General features: G+C 34.9%; 1 protein-coding gene and 1 non-coding gene across 2 annotated transcripts in view; one reads left to right on the top strand and one right to left on the bottom strand.

The window, feature by feature from the left end:
• Positions 1–17,923, bottom strand: part of DOK6 (docking protein 6) — a 449,269-nt gene that overhangs the window by 403,470 nt on the left and 27,876 nt on the right. The gene's annotated exons all lie outside the window — the stretch shown is intronic.
• On the top strand, positions 17,796–17,914 carry LOC119471086. Its single transcript, XR_005200080.1, has one exon. It is a non-coding gene; the product is annotated as a 5S ribosomal RNA (ribosomal RNA).

The raw sequence follows: 17,923 nt of genomic DNA, 5'->3' as shown, positions 1-17,923 counted from the left end.
TGTTGAACCAGCCTTGCATCCCCGAGATGAAGCCTACTTGATCAGTGGGGAGAAATGCTGGATATAGTATGCACCTATGCAACAACCTTGCATGACCTGCACATGTACCCCAGAACCTAAAGTAAAACAAAATTAAAAAAAAAAAAAGAGTTTGCTGCATCAGTGTAAGAGATCGTTGTGGCATTTTAAGTTGTCTGCCTGCCATCTCCCACTTTCCAGATGGGTGATGGCAATGTGGACAGCAGCAGACCACACTCCTTGTTCAGGCTGCTAGTGCCAAACAAAGAGAGCAACACAATTGCTATTATCAAATAATTCTGGCTGTGTTTTGATCTATCTTTCAAAGCTCCCCGAATGACTAGCATGAGGGCTACAGTTAATTTGTCTGAACAAACATATTCTCAGGGCTGGGATAACATTTGCCAAAAGTATTTAAAGGCCACTGGAAGCCTGAGACAAGGAATATAACAGGCAATACAGCAAAACGCCAGGGAAGCAGAGGTTAGAAAAAGAGATATGCCAACTTTTAAAAGATCTGTTTATACCAGAGTATCAAGAAGACTAATTAATCATATGCCCAGGGCTGTACACATACTCTAATAAAAGCAGAGAATAACCTCAGCTTTCATCACTGGCTCACCTTCTGACTCCATGAAAATAGGAGGTAAAAGCCAAGGCAGGGTTGTAAATGGCCTGGCTGAGCACTGAAGGAGTATAAAAGAAACTTATGAAGATTACAGTGGAGGTGAATGAAATAAAGAATAGAGAGAATCAACAAAACCTAAAGTTGGTCCTTTGAAAGAAATATAAATCATATCAACAAACTTTCAGACAGACTGACCATGAAAAAAAGAGGGGACTTAAATTACTAAAATCAGAAATGAAAGTAGAGAAATTATTACAGATCTTATATAAGTAAGAATTATAAAAGATATTACCAAAAACATTTTTTAAGAGACATGGCCTTGCTGTGTCACCAAGGCTAGAGTGCAGTGATGCAGTCATAGCTCACTGTAACCTTAAACTACTGGGCTCAAGTGATCCTCCCATGTCAGCTTCCCAAAGGACTGGGATTCTAGACACAAGCCACCATGCCTGGCCCAGAAAATAGATTTTCCATATTCTACAAAATACTAGTAAGCTGAATGTAGCAGCATATTTTAAAAATACATATACAATAACCAAGTAAAATTTATTTTAGAAATGAAAGAGTGGTTCAACATACGAAAGTCAATTAAAGTAATATGCTACAATAGAGTGAAGGAAAAAAAATCTATATGATGATCTCAATTGACGCCAAAAAAAGCATCTGACAAAATCCTAAGGAAACTCTTTCATGATAAGAACACTTAATAATCTTGCAAGAGAAAGAAATTTTCCCAAGGCATTGAGAAAAGGCATTTATGAAAAGTTCACAACTAGCATTATACTAAATAGTGAAAGACTGAAAACCTGCCTTCTATGACTAGGAATAAGATGAGAACAAACACTTTCACCACCACTATTCAATGTTGTACTATTAGTTCTAGCCAAGAAAAATAATTGCATACAAAGTGGAAAAAAGCAAAATTATTTATATCTATATGTAGACCTAATAATATACATAGGTAATCTTTAAAAATCCATACACATACACACAAATCTATTAAACTAAAAAGCAAATTTAGTAAAGTGGCAGAATACAAGATCAACACACAAAAAATAAGTTGTATTTCCATGCAGTAGCAATTAATAATATGAAAATGAAATTAAGAAAATAATGGATCAAAAAGAATATTATACTTAGCAATACATTTAACCAAGAAGACGCAAGACTTGTATACTGAAACTAAAAAACACTGTCAAAATAAATTAAGGCAAGCAAAATTAAATAGAAAGGCAGTATATGTTCATCAACTTAAAGACATCATAGTGTTTAGATGGCAGTATCCACTGCCACAAGTGATCCACAGAATCAACAGAATTTCTATTAAAAAAGGGAAAACCTGATCCAAAATTCATATGGAATTGTAAGTAACCCTTAATAGTTAAAAAATAAATATCATGATACGTTAGAACCAATTTGGAGGACTAATATTTCTCAATTTCAAAAGTTATTACAAAATTACAATCATTACAACAGTGTGGAGCTGGAATAATACTAGACATACGGATTAAAAGAACAGAACAGGGAGTCTATAAATAAACCCATACATCCATGGTCAACTGTTTTCAACAGGGTGCCAAGACCATTCACTGGAGAAAGAACAGTCTCTTCAACAAGTGGTATTGTGACCGCTGGAAATCCACGTAGAAAAGAATAAAATTGAACTCCTACTTCACACCATGTGAAAAATTTAACTAAAGATGGATCAAGGACCTAAATGTAAAAGTTTAAACCATAAAGCTATTAGAAGAAAACATAAGGGTAAATCTCTATGACATGAAATTTGGCAATATATTCTTATACATATCATCAAAAGAATATGAAAAAACAAAATAGAATCAATCTTATCAAAATGAAAAAAATTATGCATCAAAGGATATTATCATGAAAGTGAAAAGGCAACCTACACAATGGTATAAAAATTTCAAGCCCTGTATTTCATAAGGGTCTAGTATCTTGAATATATAGAGAACACGTATAATCTAAAAGCAAATAAACTACCATGTCTCCCTACCCAATAAGTGGGCAAAGGGCTTGAGCAGACATTTCTCCAAAGATATACGAATGACCAACATACCCATGAAATGATGTTTAACATCTTAGTCATTAGAGAAATTCAAATCAAAACCACTGTGAGATACTAATTCACACCCACTATGAAGACAATAATAATGATGAAAATGTTTCATAACTAGACAGACACATGGCCGCACAACATTTCCAATGTACTAAATGCCACTGAATACCACTAAAAAGGAACGGTGGATAAAAGTGACAGTACACTTTAAAATGGTTGATTGTGGCCAGATGCAGTGGCTCATGCCTGTGACGTCATCACTTTGGGAGGCCAAGGTAGGTGGTTCACCTGAGGTCAGGAGTTCAAGACCAGCCTGGCCAACATAGCAAAACCCCACGTCTACTAAAAATACAAAATATTAGCTAAGCATGGTGGCAGGTGGCTGTAATCCCAGATGCTTGGGAGGCTGAGGCAGGAGAACAGCTTGAATCCAGGAGGTGGAGGTTGCAATGAATCGAGATCATACCATTGCATTCCAGCCTGGGCAACAGAGCGAAATTCTGTCTCCCAAAAAAAAAAAAAAAAAAGCCTAAGCAACAGAGCGAAATTCTGTCTCCCAAAAAAAAAAAAAAAAAAAAATTTTTTTTCCAAAAAAAAAAAAAAAAAAAAAAAAAAAATTGATTTTATATTGTGTTAACTTTGCCTCAATAATAACTTACGTAAATCAAAATTAAAATAAAAACCAATATGGTATTCGGCACTAAGGAGACAGGAAGAAAGGTGACAAATTCTTCCCACTGAAGTTTTCATCCAAGTAAACCTCAGAGGAACATTTACAAAACATGCATAGCTTATGTGTGGGATTTGGTGGTTGGGAAATGCATTCTTGGAGAACAACCGCAAATTGAATCAACTCCATATGGTGCCCTTTTTGTGCAGTTACTAAGGCAATGAGTTCCTGGAGTTATACATCCAGTACTGTTCTCTAGTTCTATTCAAATATTCAGCCGTTATGAGATAACACTACAATAGTTATTTAGCTACATTGCAAGTGAACCAGCCTAGGCTGCAATGAAAAAAATAAAAAGTGCCATGCTCTCCAAAACATCAAAGATCTTTCAAAATTCTAAATTGCTTACTGTACTTGATCCTCCATGAACTCAGCCATTTCCTTGATGTCATTTAAAGCCATCTTAAAACTTGCATATTTTAATATCCATCTTAAAACTTACATATTTTAAAATCCATCTTAAAACTTACATATTTTAATATCCATCTTAAAACTTACATATTTTAATATCCATCTTAAAACTTACATATTTTAATATCCATCTTAAAACATACATATTTTGTTAGTAAGGTAGAGAAACACTAACAAAGTATTGACACAGATATACAATGAAAGATGTGTAATGATGGGAAAATACAAGTGTCTTCAAGACAATGAGCAAGTATAGAATAAGACAATAAGCAACATATATAAAGTAGCAAGCAGAAATTACATGTCTCTTGTTCAAAAATAATTTGCAAAATCATATGGTTTGGCTCTGTGTCCCTACCCAAATCTCATCTTGAATTGTAATACAAATCGTAATCCCCACATATTGGGTGAGGGGACCTTGTGGGAGGTGACTAGATCACAAGGGTAGTTCTTCCATGCTGCTCTTATGAAAGTGAGTGAGTTCTCATGACTTCTGATGGTTTTATAAGGGGCTCTCCTGGCTTTGCTCTGCCTTTCTTTTTCCTGCTGCCATGTGAAGAAGGATGTATTTGCTTCTCCTTCCACCATGATTGTAAGTTACATGAGGCCACCCCAGCCATGCTGAATTGTGAGTCAATTAAATCCCTTTCCTTTATAAATTACCCAGTCTCAGATATGTCTTGATAGCAGCATGAGACAGACTAAAACACAAAGCATATTTAAAGTTCCTTGAAGAACTTTAAAAATAAAAAGAACATAAATATGCTTACAAATATTGTTGTTAATATTCATAAAATGAGCAAATTGATTCTGTTTTAAGAAGAGAGAATTAAGCAAGTCAAAAACAACATTTATGGTGAATTTTAAAAAACACAAGATAAAAGATAGACTGGTTAATTATGCAGGATTGATACACAATCATAGAATTATCCAAATCCTCTGACTACTTTGTTTTCTCACCTCTATCTCTGCATGTTCCTGAGTGACCATATTTTAATCCTCAGCTTAAAGGTTATCTCCTTTCTAAAGCATTTTTCTGAACTCTGCCTTTCTTCCAACCTGAACATTTTTTTCTTTTCTCTCAATATCCAAATTGTTTCATTGTCTCCTCCTTAAGACATTTATCACATTCTGTGTAACATTATGCACACCAGTGTTCTACCTCTACCACTGGGCCATCTCTTTATACCATGAAACACCTATTGTGCTTTTCACAATGCAACAGCTGTTGAATGAACAGTTACTCTGTGCATCCCCTGGCTGTTGATATTTCTATTATAAAAAAGAAGAATACATTTTTTAGCTACTTTTATTGCTATGTTGTCCAGTGCATGTTGTGGTGAGCTCAAAGAATATACCTGTGTAATTCAGAAATACCTTGTAAATGTAAGTTATTTATGCCACGCATTTTTGAATGAAATATTGGATGTAGGTTCGGTATAGCTTTGAAAGTTTTTCTCTACAAGCAATATACTTCAAAATAAGTAATTCATATTAAGTTGAGTAACAACAGATGTTATGTACAAATTTTATTCTATTAAATTTATCTTCTCTAGTCTTTTAATGTTTTAAATTGCAAAAATGTTTCAGAAGGTATAAAATAATTGAGATCCTCAAAGGAAATTGCCTAGCTAAAAATATATGCAATCTTTGTGAGAAAGATGGACAAAAAAGAAACTATTGAATTTTAAAAATTGAGTGCACATATTTGCCATACTTTTACACTATTTTTGACAGTAACAGTATAATAATTAAAATTGCAATAAAATGTTACTTTAACTTAATTTGGTATTCATATAAGGATTGTTTTTTATGGTGGTTATTGGCTATAACGACAGATTTAATTTGAATACAAAACCACACACACACACACACACACACACACACACACACACACACTTTACTGTAAATTGAGTGGTATAGAGAATAGAGAATTAATTTGAAAAGTTTATAGTTTCAAAAGTTTAAAATAGTCAACTAATTTTTAAATTAGCCTATTGAAAATCAAATCGTAGGGTTTGGAATACAGAAGCTGCTGAAATTCACTACCCACTCACTCAGCACCTTTATTAAACCTTCAACCAGACAACGTCCAGTTGTTTTTCTCTCCCAAGGTCACATTTCTACATAAGTCAACAATTTTTTTGTTTCACATTCAATGTATCTCATCATTAAAGCAGTGTGTGTGTGTCTGTCTGTCTCTCTGTGTGTGTGTGTGTGTGTGTAAGAGAACAGAAATCCCAGAAGAAAAAGCAATTTGTGTAGAAAAGTGAGATATTACAGAGACTGAAATTCTCCACAGACACAGTAAATACAAGAGGACAGTGAAACAATGTCTACGAGGGTCACAGTGAAAAAAAGACTATAACCCAAGAAATATAATTGGGCTCAGGTTATCCTGCAAGTATAAAAGCACCAGACCAACATTCCCAAGTATACAGTAAAACAGAACAGATTCATGGCTACTCTGAATGTCTTCTTCAAAACAACTACAGGCATAGCTTGTTTTATTGTACTTAAATTTATTGTGCTTGGCAGATATTGCATTTTTTACAAATTGAAATTCTGTGGGAACCCTGTGTTAAGTAAGTCTATCATCTCCATTTTTCAAACAGTGTATGCTCACTTCATGTCTCTGTGTCACATTTTAGTAATTCTCATATTTTAAACCATTTCATTATTTCTATATCTGCTATGGTGATCTGTGATCAGTGATCTTTGATATCACTATTGTAATTGTTTTCAGTACCACAAACCATGCTATATAAGATGCTAAACTTAATTGACAAATATGTTCTATGTGTTCTGATGTCACTGACTAGCCATTTCTCACTTTTCTCCCTCTTCTCAGACATCCAGATTCCCTGAGACAACAATATTGAAATCAGGCCAATGAATAATCCTACAATGGCCTCTAAGTGTTTAACTGAAACAAAGAATAGCATACCCTGTTGCTTCAAGTCAAAAGCTACAAATTATTAGGAAATCTTTAAACTTAGTGACAAAGGCATGCTGAAGGCAGACATAGCCCAAAAGCAAGCGCTCTTGCGCCAAACAGTTATCCAAGTTGAGATATGCAAAAGGAAAAGTTTCTGAAAATAATGAAAGTGCTACTAGAGTGAACACATGAATCATAAGAAAATGAAATACCCTGGGTTGCTGATATGGAGAAAGTTTTAGTGGTCTGTATAAAAGACTCAAACCAGCCACAACATTCTCTTCAGCCAAAGCCTAATCCAGAACAAGGCCCTCACTCCAATTCTATGAAGGCTGAGAGAGGTGAGGAAGCTACAGAAGTTTGAAACTAGCATAGGTTGGTTCATGAGGTTTAAGGAAAGAAGTCATCTCCATAATATAACAGTGAAGGGTGAAGCAGCAAGTGCTAATGCAGGAGCTGCAGCAAGTTATCCAGAAGATCTAGCTAAGACCACTGATGAAGGTGGTTGTACTAAAAACATTTTTTCAGTGTAGACAAAACAGCCTTTTACTGGAAGAAGATGCCATTCAGGACTTTCATAGCTAGAAAGGAGAAGTCAATGCCTAACTTAAAAGCTTCAAAGGACTGGCTGGCTCTCCTGTTAGAGGTTAATGCAACTGGTAACTTGAAGTTATAGACAATGCTCATTTACCATTCCAAAAATCATAAGATCCTTAAGGAGTATGCTAAATCTACTCTGCCAGTACTCTATAAACAGGACAACAAAGCCTGGATGACAGCATATCTGTTTACAGCATGGTTTTCTGAGTATTTTAAAACCAATGTTGAGACCTGCTGCTTAGAAAAAGAGATTTCTTTTGAAATATTACAGCTCATTGACAATATACCTGGTTACCCATGAGCTCTGATGGAAATGTACAAAGCAGTGATGTTTTTGTTTTGTTTTTTTGAGACTAGGTCTCACTCTGTTGCCCAGGCTGGAGTGCTGTGGTACGATCATGGCTCACTGCAGCCTCCATTTCCTAGGGTCCAGAAACTTTCCCACCTCAGCATCCCGAGTAGCTGGGACTACAGGCATTTGCCACAACATCCAGCTATTTTTTGTAGTTTTTGTAGAAACAAAGTTTCACCATGTTGGCCAGGCTGGTCTTGAACCTAGGCTCAAGTGATCTACCTCCCTTGGCCTACTAAATGCTAGGACTATAGGCGTGATCATTATACCTGGTAATAATTGTCATTTTTATGCCTGCTAACATAACATCCATTCTACCACCCATGAATCAAAGAGTCATTTAGACTTTCAAGTCTTATTATATAAGAAATACATTTCATGGCCAGACGTGGTGGCTGATGCCTGTAATCTGGGCACTTTGGGAGGATGAGGTAAGCAGATTACCTGAGGTCAGGAGTTAGAGACCAGCCTGGCCAACATAGTGAAACCCTGTCTCTATTAAAAATACAAAAAAAATATTAGCTGGGTATAGTGGCGAGCATCTGTAATCTCAGCTAATCAAGAGACTAAGGCAAGAGAATTGCTTGAACGCAGGAGTTGGAGGCTGCACTGAGCCGAGATTGAGTCACTGCACTCCAGCCTGGGTAACAGAGTGGGACCCTGCCTCAAAAAAAAACCAAAAACCAAAAAACAAAAAACAAACAACCAAAAAAAAAAAAACAAAGAAAAGAAAAGAAATACATTTCATAAGTGTGTAGCTGTCACAAATAGTGATTCCTCTGATGGAATTGGGCAAAGTAAGCTGAAAAGCTTCTGGAAAGGATTCAGCATTTTAGATGAAGAACGTTTCTGATTCATTGGAGGAAGTCAAAACATACACATTAACAGGGAGCTTGAAAGAAGTTGATTTCAACTCTTGTGGGTGATTTTGAGTTCAAGTCTTCAGCAGAGGAAGGAACTGCAGACATGGTAGAAATAGCAAGATAACCAGAATTAGAAGTGGAGCCTAAAGATATGACTGAACTGCTGAAATTTCAAGGTAAAACTTTAACAAATGAGAAGTTTCTTTTTATGGATAAGCAAATAAAGTGGTTTCTTAACACGGAATCGACTCTTGATGAAGATGCTGTGAATATGACTGGCATGACAACAAAGGATTTAGAATATTACATAAACTTAGTTGATTCCAATTGCAAAAGAAGTTCTACTATGGGTAAAATGCTACCAAACAGCATCACATACGGCAGAGAAATCTTTCATGAAAGGAAGACCCAATAGATGTGGCAAACTCACTGTTGTCTTGTTTTTAAAAGTTGCCACACCCACCTTAACTTTCAGCGACCACCACCTTGATTTGTCAGCAGCCATCAACACTGAGGCAAGACCCTTCATCAGCAAAATATTACTACATACTGAAGTCTTAGATAATCAATAGCATTTTTAGCAATAAATTATTTTTTAATGATGGAATTACAATGTTTTTTAGACACAAATACATTGACACTTAATAGGCTACAGCAGAATGTGAACATGACTTTATATGCACCAGGAAACCCCCAAATTTGTTTGACTCCCTTTATTTTGAGATTTGTTTTATTGTGGTGGTCTAGAACTGAACCAACAACATTTTTAAGATATGCCTGCATGAACAATATTTCCAAAATATTTACAAGATATGATAAAATCCAGATAATTCCTTTGGGTTATCCCAATCAAGCTACCATTGAATTTCTTCCAGAATCAGGAAAAAAAAAAAAAAAACTACTTTAAATTTCATATGGAACTAAAAAAAAAAGCCTGTATAGCCAAGACAATCTAAGCAAAAGAACAAAGCTGGTATCACGCTACCTGACTTCAAACTATACTACAAGGCTACAGTAATCAAAACAGCATGGTACTGGTACCAAAACAGAGATATAGACCAATGGAACAGAACAGAGGCCTCACAAATAACGCCATACATCTACAACCATCTGATCTTTGACACATCAGACAAGAACAAGCAATGGGAAAAGGATTCCCTATTTAATAAATAGTGATGAGAAAACTGGCTACCTATATGCAGAAAACTGAAACTGGATCCCTTCCTTACACCTTATACAAAAAGTAACTCAAGACAGGCTAAAGACTTAAACATAAGACATAAAACCATAAAAATCCTAGAAGAAAACATAGGCAATACCATTCAGGACATAGGCATGGGCAAAGACTTCATGATTTAAACACAAAAAGCAAAGACAACAAAAGCCAAAATTGACAAATGGGATCTAATTAAACTAAAGACCTTCCACACAGCAAAAGAAACTATCATCAGAGTGAACAGACAACCTACAGAATGGGAGAAAATTTTTGCAATCTATCCACCTGACAAAGGGCTAATATCCAGAATCTACAAAGAATTTACAAGAAAAAAAACATCAAAAAGTGGGCAAAGGATATGAACAGACACTTCTCAAAAGAAGATATTTATGCAGCCAACAAACGTATGAAAAAAAAGCTCATCATTACTAGTCATTAAAGAACAGAAAACCAAACACCACATGTTCTCACTTGTAAGTGGGTGCTGAACAATGAAAACACAAGGATGCAGGGAGGGGAATCAGACACCAAGAACTTGGGGGTAGGGGGCTAGGAGAGGAGTAGCAGGGGATAGGGGAATTGGGGAGGGATAGCAATAGCAAAAATACCTAATGTAGATGACAGGGCAAAGGATGCAGCAAACCACCACCTGGCATGTGTGTAACCATGTAACAAACCTGCACGATCTGCATATGTACCCAGGAACTTAAAGTATAATAATTTTTTTAAAAAATGCAAATGAAAACCACAATGAGATACCACTTCACACCAGTTAGAATGGCAATCATTAAAAAGTCAGGAGAGGATGTTGAGAAATAGGAACACTTTTACACTGTTGATGGGAGTATAAATTAGTTCAACCATTGTGGAAGACAGTGTGGTGATTCCTCAAGGATCTAGAACCAGAAATACCATTTGACCCAGCAATCCCATTACTGGGTATATACCCAAAGGAGTATAAATCATTCTACTATAAAGACATGTGCACACCTATGTTTATTGCAGCACTGTTCACAATAGCAAAAAGCTGGAACCAATCCAAATGTTCATCAATGATAGACTGGATAAAGAAAATGTGGCACATATATACCATGGAATACTATGCAGCCATAAAAAAGCATGATTTCATGTCCTTTGCCATGACATGGATGAAGCTGGAAACCATCATTCTCAGCAAACTAACACAGGAACAGGAAACCAAACACAAGATCTTAAAAGTGGGAGTTGAACAATGAGAGCACTTGGACACAGGAAGGGGAACATCACACACGGGAGCCTGTCAGTGGGTGGGGGATTAGGGGAAGGATAGCATTAGGAGAAATACCTAATGTAGATGACAGGTTGATGGATGCAGCAAACCCATGGCATGTGTATACCTATATAACAAACCTGCATGTTCTGCACATGTATCCCAGAACTTCAAGTATATTTTAAAAAATCCCGATAATTCACATATGTATCAAAATAAAAAACTCAAGAATAGACAGTCTGTAGTGGTGAATCACATGGATTTTAATATAGAACTAAAGTTTTAAATAGAGAACTAAGGTGTAAGAACTGTAATTATAAAACAGGACACAAATTTTAAAAACCCTAACAAGCTAAAACAGTACATAAAAATTAGAAAGAAAAGAAAGATTAAAAGTATATTAACTTTATTAGTTTTCATAGCTGGGAATAAACCGATATTATCTAAATTATCTTTAATTGTATCTTTATATAGCTAAAGAAAAGCACATGTGAGCCAAGAGGAAAACTGGACACATCTCAGAGTGATAAAAATGAAAGAGGGAGGGGGAAATATCACTGAAATACATATTTATGTATTTTCCTTTTAGCAAGTAATATGGATTATTTGAAAATCAAAACAATAATAAATTGTAAATACTTCAGGTCATAAAGGCAAACACATAAAGATTTAAAAAGTATATTTATTAAGGTGAAAAAATGATACTTAATGTTATTCTGCAACTTGAACTTCTTACCACTTCAATATCCATCCTGACTTTATTGTTCCGAAGTTCTACTTCAGGATCCACATAATTAAGAAAGCTTTCAGGGATCCTTTCCCACTTTGTGTCCACATCTAATGAAAAGGTCCCTTTCGGTGTTCCCTCAGAAGCACAGCATTTATCCGTATTTTTATTATGGCTCTACAAGATTCAACCCATTTGCCCATTTACTAAATCAACCCACCAGTTCAATGCATTCTTAATGGAAGGACCCATATTTTATCTGTATTTACATTTCCAGTAGAGTGCACCGCCTAAATCAATATTTGATAAATGGATGATTAGTAAACTTCAAATGTCAGGATACTGAGGGGAGAGGGAGAAAACCTGACTTTGGCCAATGTGCAAGTGCAAACACTACTTCTTTGGCTTCCATCTATGATAACTCTCAAGGACCATCCCAGTTCCAGAACTCAACTGTGGAACAGGCTAAGATGGCAGTTACAACCTCACTGTGGATCAGGATTCCCCTACACCAATCTTACCTTTTCCATTTCCTTACATCTGTGCCTCCCAGAAACAATCCAGTATATCTGCTACATGCAAATCTACATGTGCATCCAACATGTGGGGCACATACCACACTTCTTTCATTTTTTTTTTTTTTTTTTTTTTGAGACTCACCACAGTTGGAAGGGGAAGAGCTATTTTCCTCATTTTTTCAGTGAGGAGTTTAAAGTGCAAAGTGTTTAATTAATTTGTCCAAGATCACATGAAGAGAATGTGGCAGAAACATTAACCAAGAAAAATGCCAAAAGAGCCAGAAATCAATGGGTATTTGTGGAATGATAGAAAAGGTGAAAAACATGTCTCAAACATCACTTTGCCTGTCTGGGAGCCTTGCTTCTACTCGCTCCACGAGGATTCCCAGATATGTCTATTGCTTCCACACCAAACTTATCATGACCTCACATAAATATGCTCGGAAGGGAAGTTGAAAATCAGTAAGAAATCATTAAAATGCATGACAAAAGTGGAACTGATTATCCCCAGCAGAAAAATCATGTGTGAACAGAAAATGTTGCTATAGTTGGGGCTATAAAGTTAGTGCACGTGGTTTTCTTTTCCTATTAGCCGCTCTTTGGCAAAACTTTGTATAGCACGTAGAAAATCCGTAGTGAAAAAGTACATAGGAATATGTGACAAAATCCCAAATGTGAAATGCATATTGTTCTTTCTATATTTGTGCTTTCTATTGAACTTTATGTCATAAACGTGACTATATATTTAACCAGTTTCTGAGAGAAAATAGTCCACATTTATTTCCAAGCTACTTATATCCAGGTTTTTAGAAGGGAAGAATTCTATCTTTTGCAGTATATACAGATGACATAGATAGAGCAAAGCCTCTAAAACTGTGTGCACACAGAGTCTCATTGTCCTGAATTCTTCCCTGCAATGTGGCTTGCTGTATTACATTTTCAAGTACAGCATGAGACTTAGATGTATATAAGCTTTATCTCAATCTGGAATAATTTTTGGCTGCTATTTTTGTTAAATGCATTTTTATTACATCATAGTTTACTTACAAAATTTGATACAATTTTTAAAAATGTAGCTCACTTAAAAGACACCCTTAATTTTCCCAAATAACATTGCCATTTCTATTGCAATGTTTAATCAAAACCATTATGCTTTTGCCGTTCAATTAAATGATTAGATATTTTCACATATTATACTGATTCCCAGAAAAAAAAATCAGGGAAGAAAACTGAAACCTGCTTTCTAAGAGTGTTTTACTACCAATTCTTCAAGCAAAGGCAGTGTTCAATTAGCACTAATAAATAAAATGCTAATAGATCTCCTAAAAATTGCGGATGTGTTCCAGTTCAATTTAAAATTTAATTCTAACTTTATTAATATATGGACTAAAACTAGATTCAAAGGAATTAGAGAACACAGAATGAAGCTTTTAAAATCAGACTAAAGAAGGCAGAAGAGAGCTTCTGTTTTTAGCTATGCCACAATTTTCACAAACTGCCACTTCTATGACTTTGCAGTAATCAAAACCATCAAAACAAATAAATCACTGTGCTTTGAGGTCAAGCAGACATATCCATAACCTTAAAGTCCTGATTTATTAACATGGAATGTGCCAGAAAATATAATGCAAACACACTTTATCTTTAATAATGAAATTCTATGGGGCAACTCATTAGCTTAATTCATTAATTTTATATCAAGCACAACACAAATGCTTCCTGATGATATATTTAAAAAATTATATTAACTTATATTTTAAATAAAATTTTATTTTCTTTCATTAATCACTTTTTTTTGAAGGGGAAAATTTAAACTTGGAAACTTTGGAAACAAGTTTCTACGCAGTAACACCACCAAATGTATCACTGTTGCCAGTAGTCATATAATTATTCCAACTGTGAGAAAGATTAATTTTAAATATTGAAACCTCATTCGAATTCAGAAATATGCACATGTATTCTCCCTCTTCTCTCAAAATAGCATTATCTTATTGGCAATGAGATTATAGGTTCACATGGGTTTCACATTTTTTACACATTTCAAAATAATTAGAATGGCAAACTTTTTTTTTTTTTTTTTTTTTCTTCCCGAGACAAGGTCTCTCTCTGTTGTCCAGGCTGGAATGCAGTGGCACAATCTCAGCTCACTGCAGCCTGGACCTCCTGGGCTCAAGGAAACCTCCCACCTCAGCCTCCCAAGTAGCTGGTATGACAGATGCATACCTCTACTCCTGGGTAAGGTTTTTAATTTTTTTTATAGAGACAAGTTCTTGCCTTGTGGTCCAGGCTGTTCTCAAATTCATGGGCTCAAGTAATCCTCATGCACTGGTCTTTTAAAGTGCTGGGAATAGAGACATGGGCCACTGTGCCCAGACAAAATGATAAACATGTTTAGTTTAACAATTTTTAGGGGAAAAAAACTCACTAATTGTATACTATATTGTGAAGTATCAATGTTTAATTGTAATTTCCTTTCAAACTGTCTTTTTATTTTTGGTTATTAAAACTTAACAGAGGTTCCTATGGTTAAGCTGCAATCTTTTAAAGTATTATGTTTAAATGTAGGATGCAAACTATTTTTAATATGTGTAAAACAAAAAATTAAGCTAGATAATTATTCTGTGCTTATGTAAGATATTAACATAAGGGAATGCCAGATGAAGGATATGTAGAATTCTCTGTACTATCTTTGTAACTTTTATGTAAGCCTTAAACTATCTCAAATTAAAAAGTTACATTTAACTTTGACCCAACAATTGTTATAAAGCTTTATCAATGGGGTGGGGAAATTTCAACAGTAGGTAGTAATTAAACAAATTACATAATATCTGTAAATCATACTCGTTGAAAATTGTGTACATCTATATTTATTGTGAGAAATTAAAAATTAATTAGAACTGTAAAATTCAGCCCTGCCATTCCTGGGCTAGAATAAGACAAGTAATGCCAGCTGCAAAGTTAACAGGAATCACCCTTTCTCCCAAAGATAAGCTATTACACAATCAAGAGCAGCTTAAGGATACTCTTTTAAGAATGAGTACTGTTTTTCTACTCACCGAGAAATCCTATTTGCTGTCAGAAACTTTGATGTTTGAAATTATGTAAATAAGAATGAAACCTCCCACTCTTGCCTAGAGTTGTTAAGTTACTTTGACTCAGGGAAACCGCAGGAATTGACAACTCAGGTGCAGAGGTTCAGATAAGCGGATTCTGGACACAGCTCTCCATAATTATCTCAACTCTGTAGTTTACAAGGAGAAAGGACTCTCAGTTTACACTGCAGTCCAAAACTGATGTTAGTCCCTTTAAATAGTCTTGCTTTGTGCCTGCTTACAGTAATGTCTTATTTACATTTCACTTAAGCTCTATCACTCCCTACACACTGCTATAACTCTCTTTCCCTTAGTTTGGTGAAAGCTCCCAAAGTTTTTCTGCTGTGCAGTCTCCTTCATTATACCGAGGTAATAAACCTGATTTTGTCACAGTAGAGACTGTCAGCGGTGGTACTATGTTGACTGAGCTAGGAAAATTGACATTGGAAAACATTAATAATCTTGCTTTTTTTTTTTTTCTTTTTTTTTTTGAGATGGAGTCTTGCTCTGTTGCCCAGGCTGGAGTACAGTGGTATGATCTCAGTTCACTGCAAGCTTCATCTCCTGGGTTCAAGTGATTCTCTTGTCTCAGCCTCCTAAGTAGCTGCGACTGCAGGCCCACCACACCTGGCCAATTTTGTATTTTTAGTAGAGATGGGGTTTCACCATGCTGGCCACACTGGTTTCAAAACTCTTGACCTCAGGTGATCCACCCACCTAGGCCTCTTTGAAGTGCTGAGATTACAGGTGTGGGCCACTGCGCCAGGCCAGTAATCTATTTTTAAGTGGGGGGGAAAATTCCCTATAAAGCATTGCATATACTCTACTATTTTTGCAAAGTAAAATTATTTATGTATTCAACTTAGGGAAAGAAAAAAATCTAGGTAGATTCATTCAAAGAATGAATAATGGTACTGATCTAATGAGGAAGTGTGGGAGATTATGGTAAGTCCAACTATCATTTTCTATGTTGTGTGACTGTTATCTTAATAATGAGCAATTCATTTTTATAATCAAAGACTTCTTAAAAATATTTTGAATAGACCTTTGCTCTCAAAAATAATTAAAAAACGAAAGTAAAAAGAAATAATCTGTACCTTAAATCTGAATAAGCCATTGTCATTAACTACTGTTCCTTTCAGATGCTTAGACTGAAGATACAGACATAACAAATATTCTAAAATTGGATGTTAAAAAGATGACAGTATTGATGTAGACAACCTAAGACTTTTTTGGAAATGATGGCTTTTTCTTCTCCTTTGTAATCAAGTCAATTCTAGACCTTTCAATGCAGGTAGATCTAATAGTTATAATTGCCCCTCTACAGATTAAAAGCTTTTTGATAATTCAGAGTTTAGGAAATCAATGATGTCAAAAGTCCACTTAGAAATTTCTTTCAGAGGCAGCTGAATAACCTTCTATGCACTGAGATTGTTTTTATGATTCACTTTCATAAAAAGGAAAATTCATTAGATAAAATGGCCAATTTATCAGCATTTCATAATCACTAATAATCAGTGTTTCATAATCATAGTGAATAGTTTAACCAATTTATCTTTGGAAAAATTCCAGATATAAGAGCAATGAATCTCATACTTTACATCTAAATGAAAACAATGGTTTCTCTCTTTTTAACAGGTTTAAATTGTAATACTAGGCTTAGGAATTACAACTGTGAGAATGTAAAAATCATAAAAAATTGCAGACACTGCATTAGAGGTGTTATGGAAGGAAAGGAAGACCTTGTGTTGTAATAGTAAGATATATATATATATATATATATATATATATATATATATTCAATGTTAATAAGATATATTAATATATATTGACAGGTTATATATTAATTATACACACACATATATACATACATACAGAGAGAGAGAGGGAAATCATTCAATATTTTCCTCATAGCAAAATCAACAGAGATATAGATGTTGTTTGTATTAAACATAACTGGTTGAATACATTGTGGTGTTCAACATACATTTAAGCATAAAATTTCAAGTACAAACAGGAATCTAAGAAATTATTTCCAATATATTTTGATAGAAATATAAACTATCCATGTGCAGTAAATAAAAAAGCCAATCATTTAAAAATTCTGGAATTTTAGATCATCTTAACATTTAGTAAATTCAATCATTTTAGTATGCAGTTAATCAGGACAGGACCACATTTTCTCCAAAGAATATTTAAAGATTCTTAAATCAGAGGTTTTCATCACATCTTCAACTCACAGGAATATGTCCATGCTACTACATAAGGAAATCATAAGAGTCACAGGAGGAAATTTAAGCATATACTACAACAAAAACTTTTGAAGCAAAAGGATACAACAAATAATTAAAACATTTCCTATAAAAATCTGATTCTGTCTATGGCCATACCACCCTGAACGCACCCGATCTTGTCTGACCTCGGAAGCTAAGCAGGGTTGGGCCTGGTTAGCACTTGGATGGGAGACCACCTGGGGATACTGGGTGCTGTAGGCTTTAAAAAAA

Source organism: Cebus imitator, unplaced genomic scaffold (assembly GCF_001604975.1).
Source record: "Cebus imitator isolate Cc_AM_T3 unplaced genomic scaffold, Cebus_imitator-1.0 Scaffold49, whole genome shotgun sequence".
Classification (NCBI taxonomy): Eukaryota; Metazoa; Chordata; class Mammalia; order Primates; family Cebidae; genus Cebus; species Cebus imitator.
The sequence above is the reverse complement of the archived record's forward strand: the minus strand, read 5'-3'. Positions and strand labels throughout refer to the sequence as shown.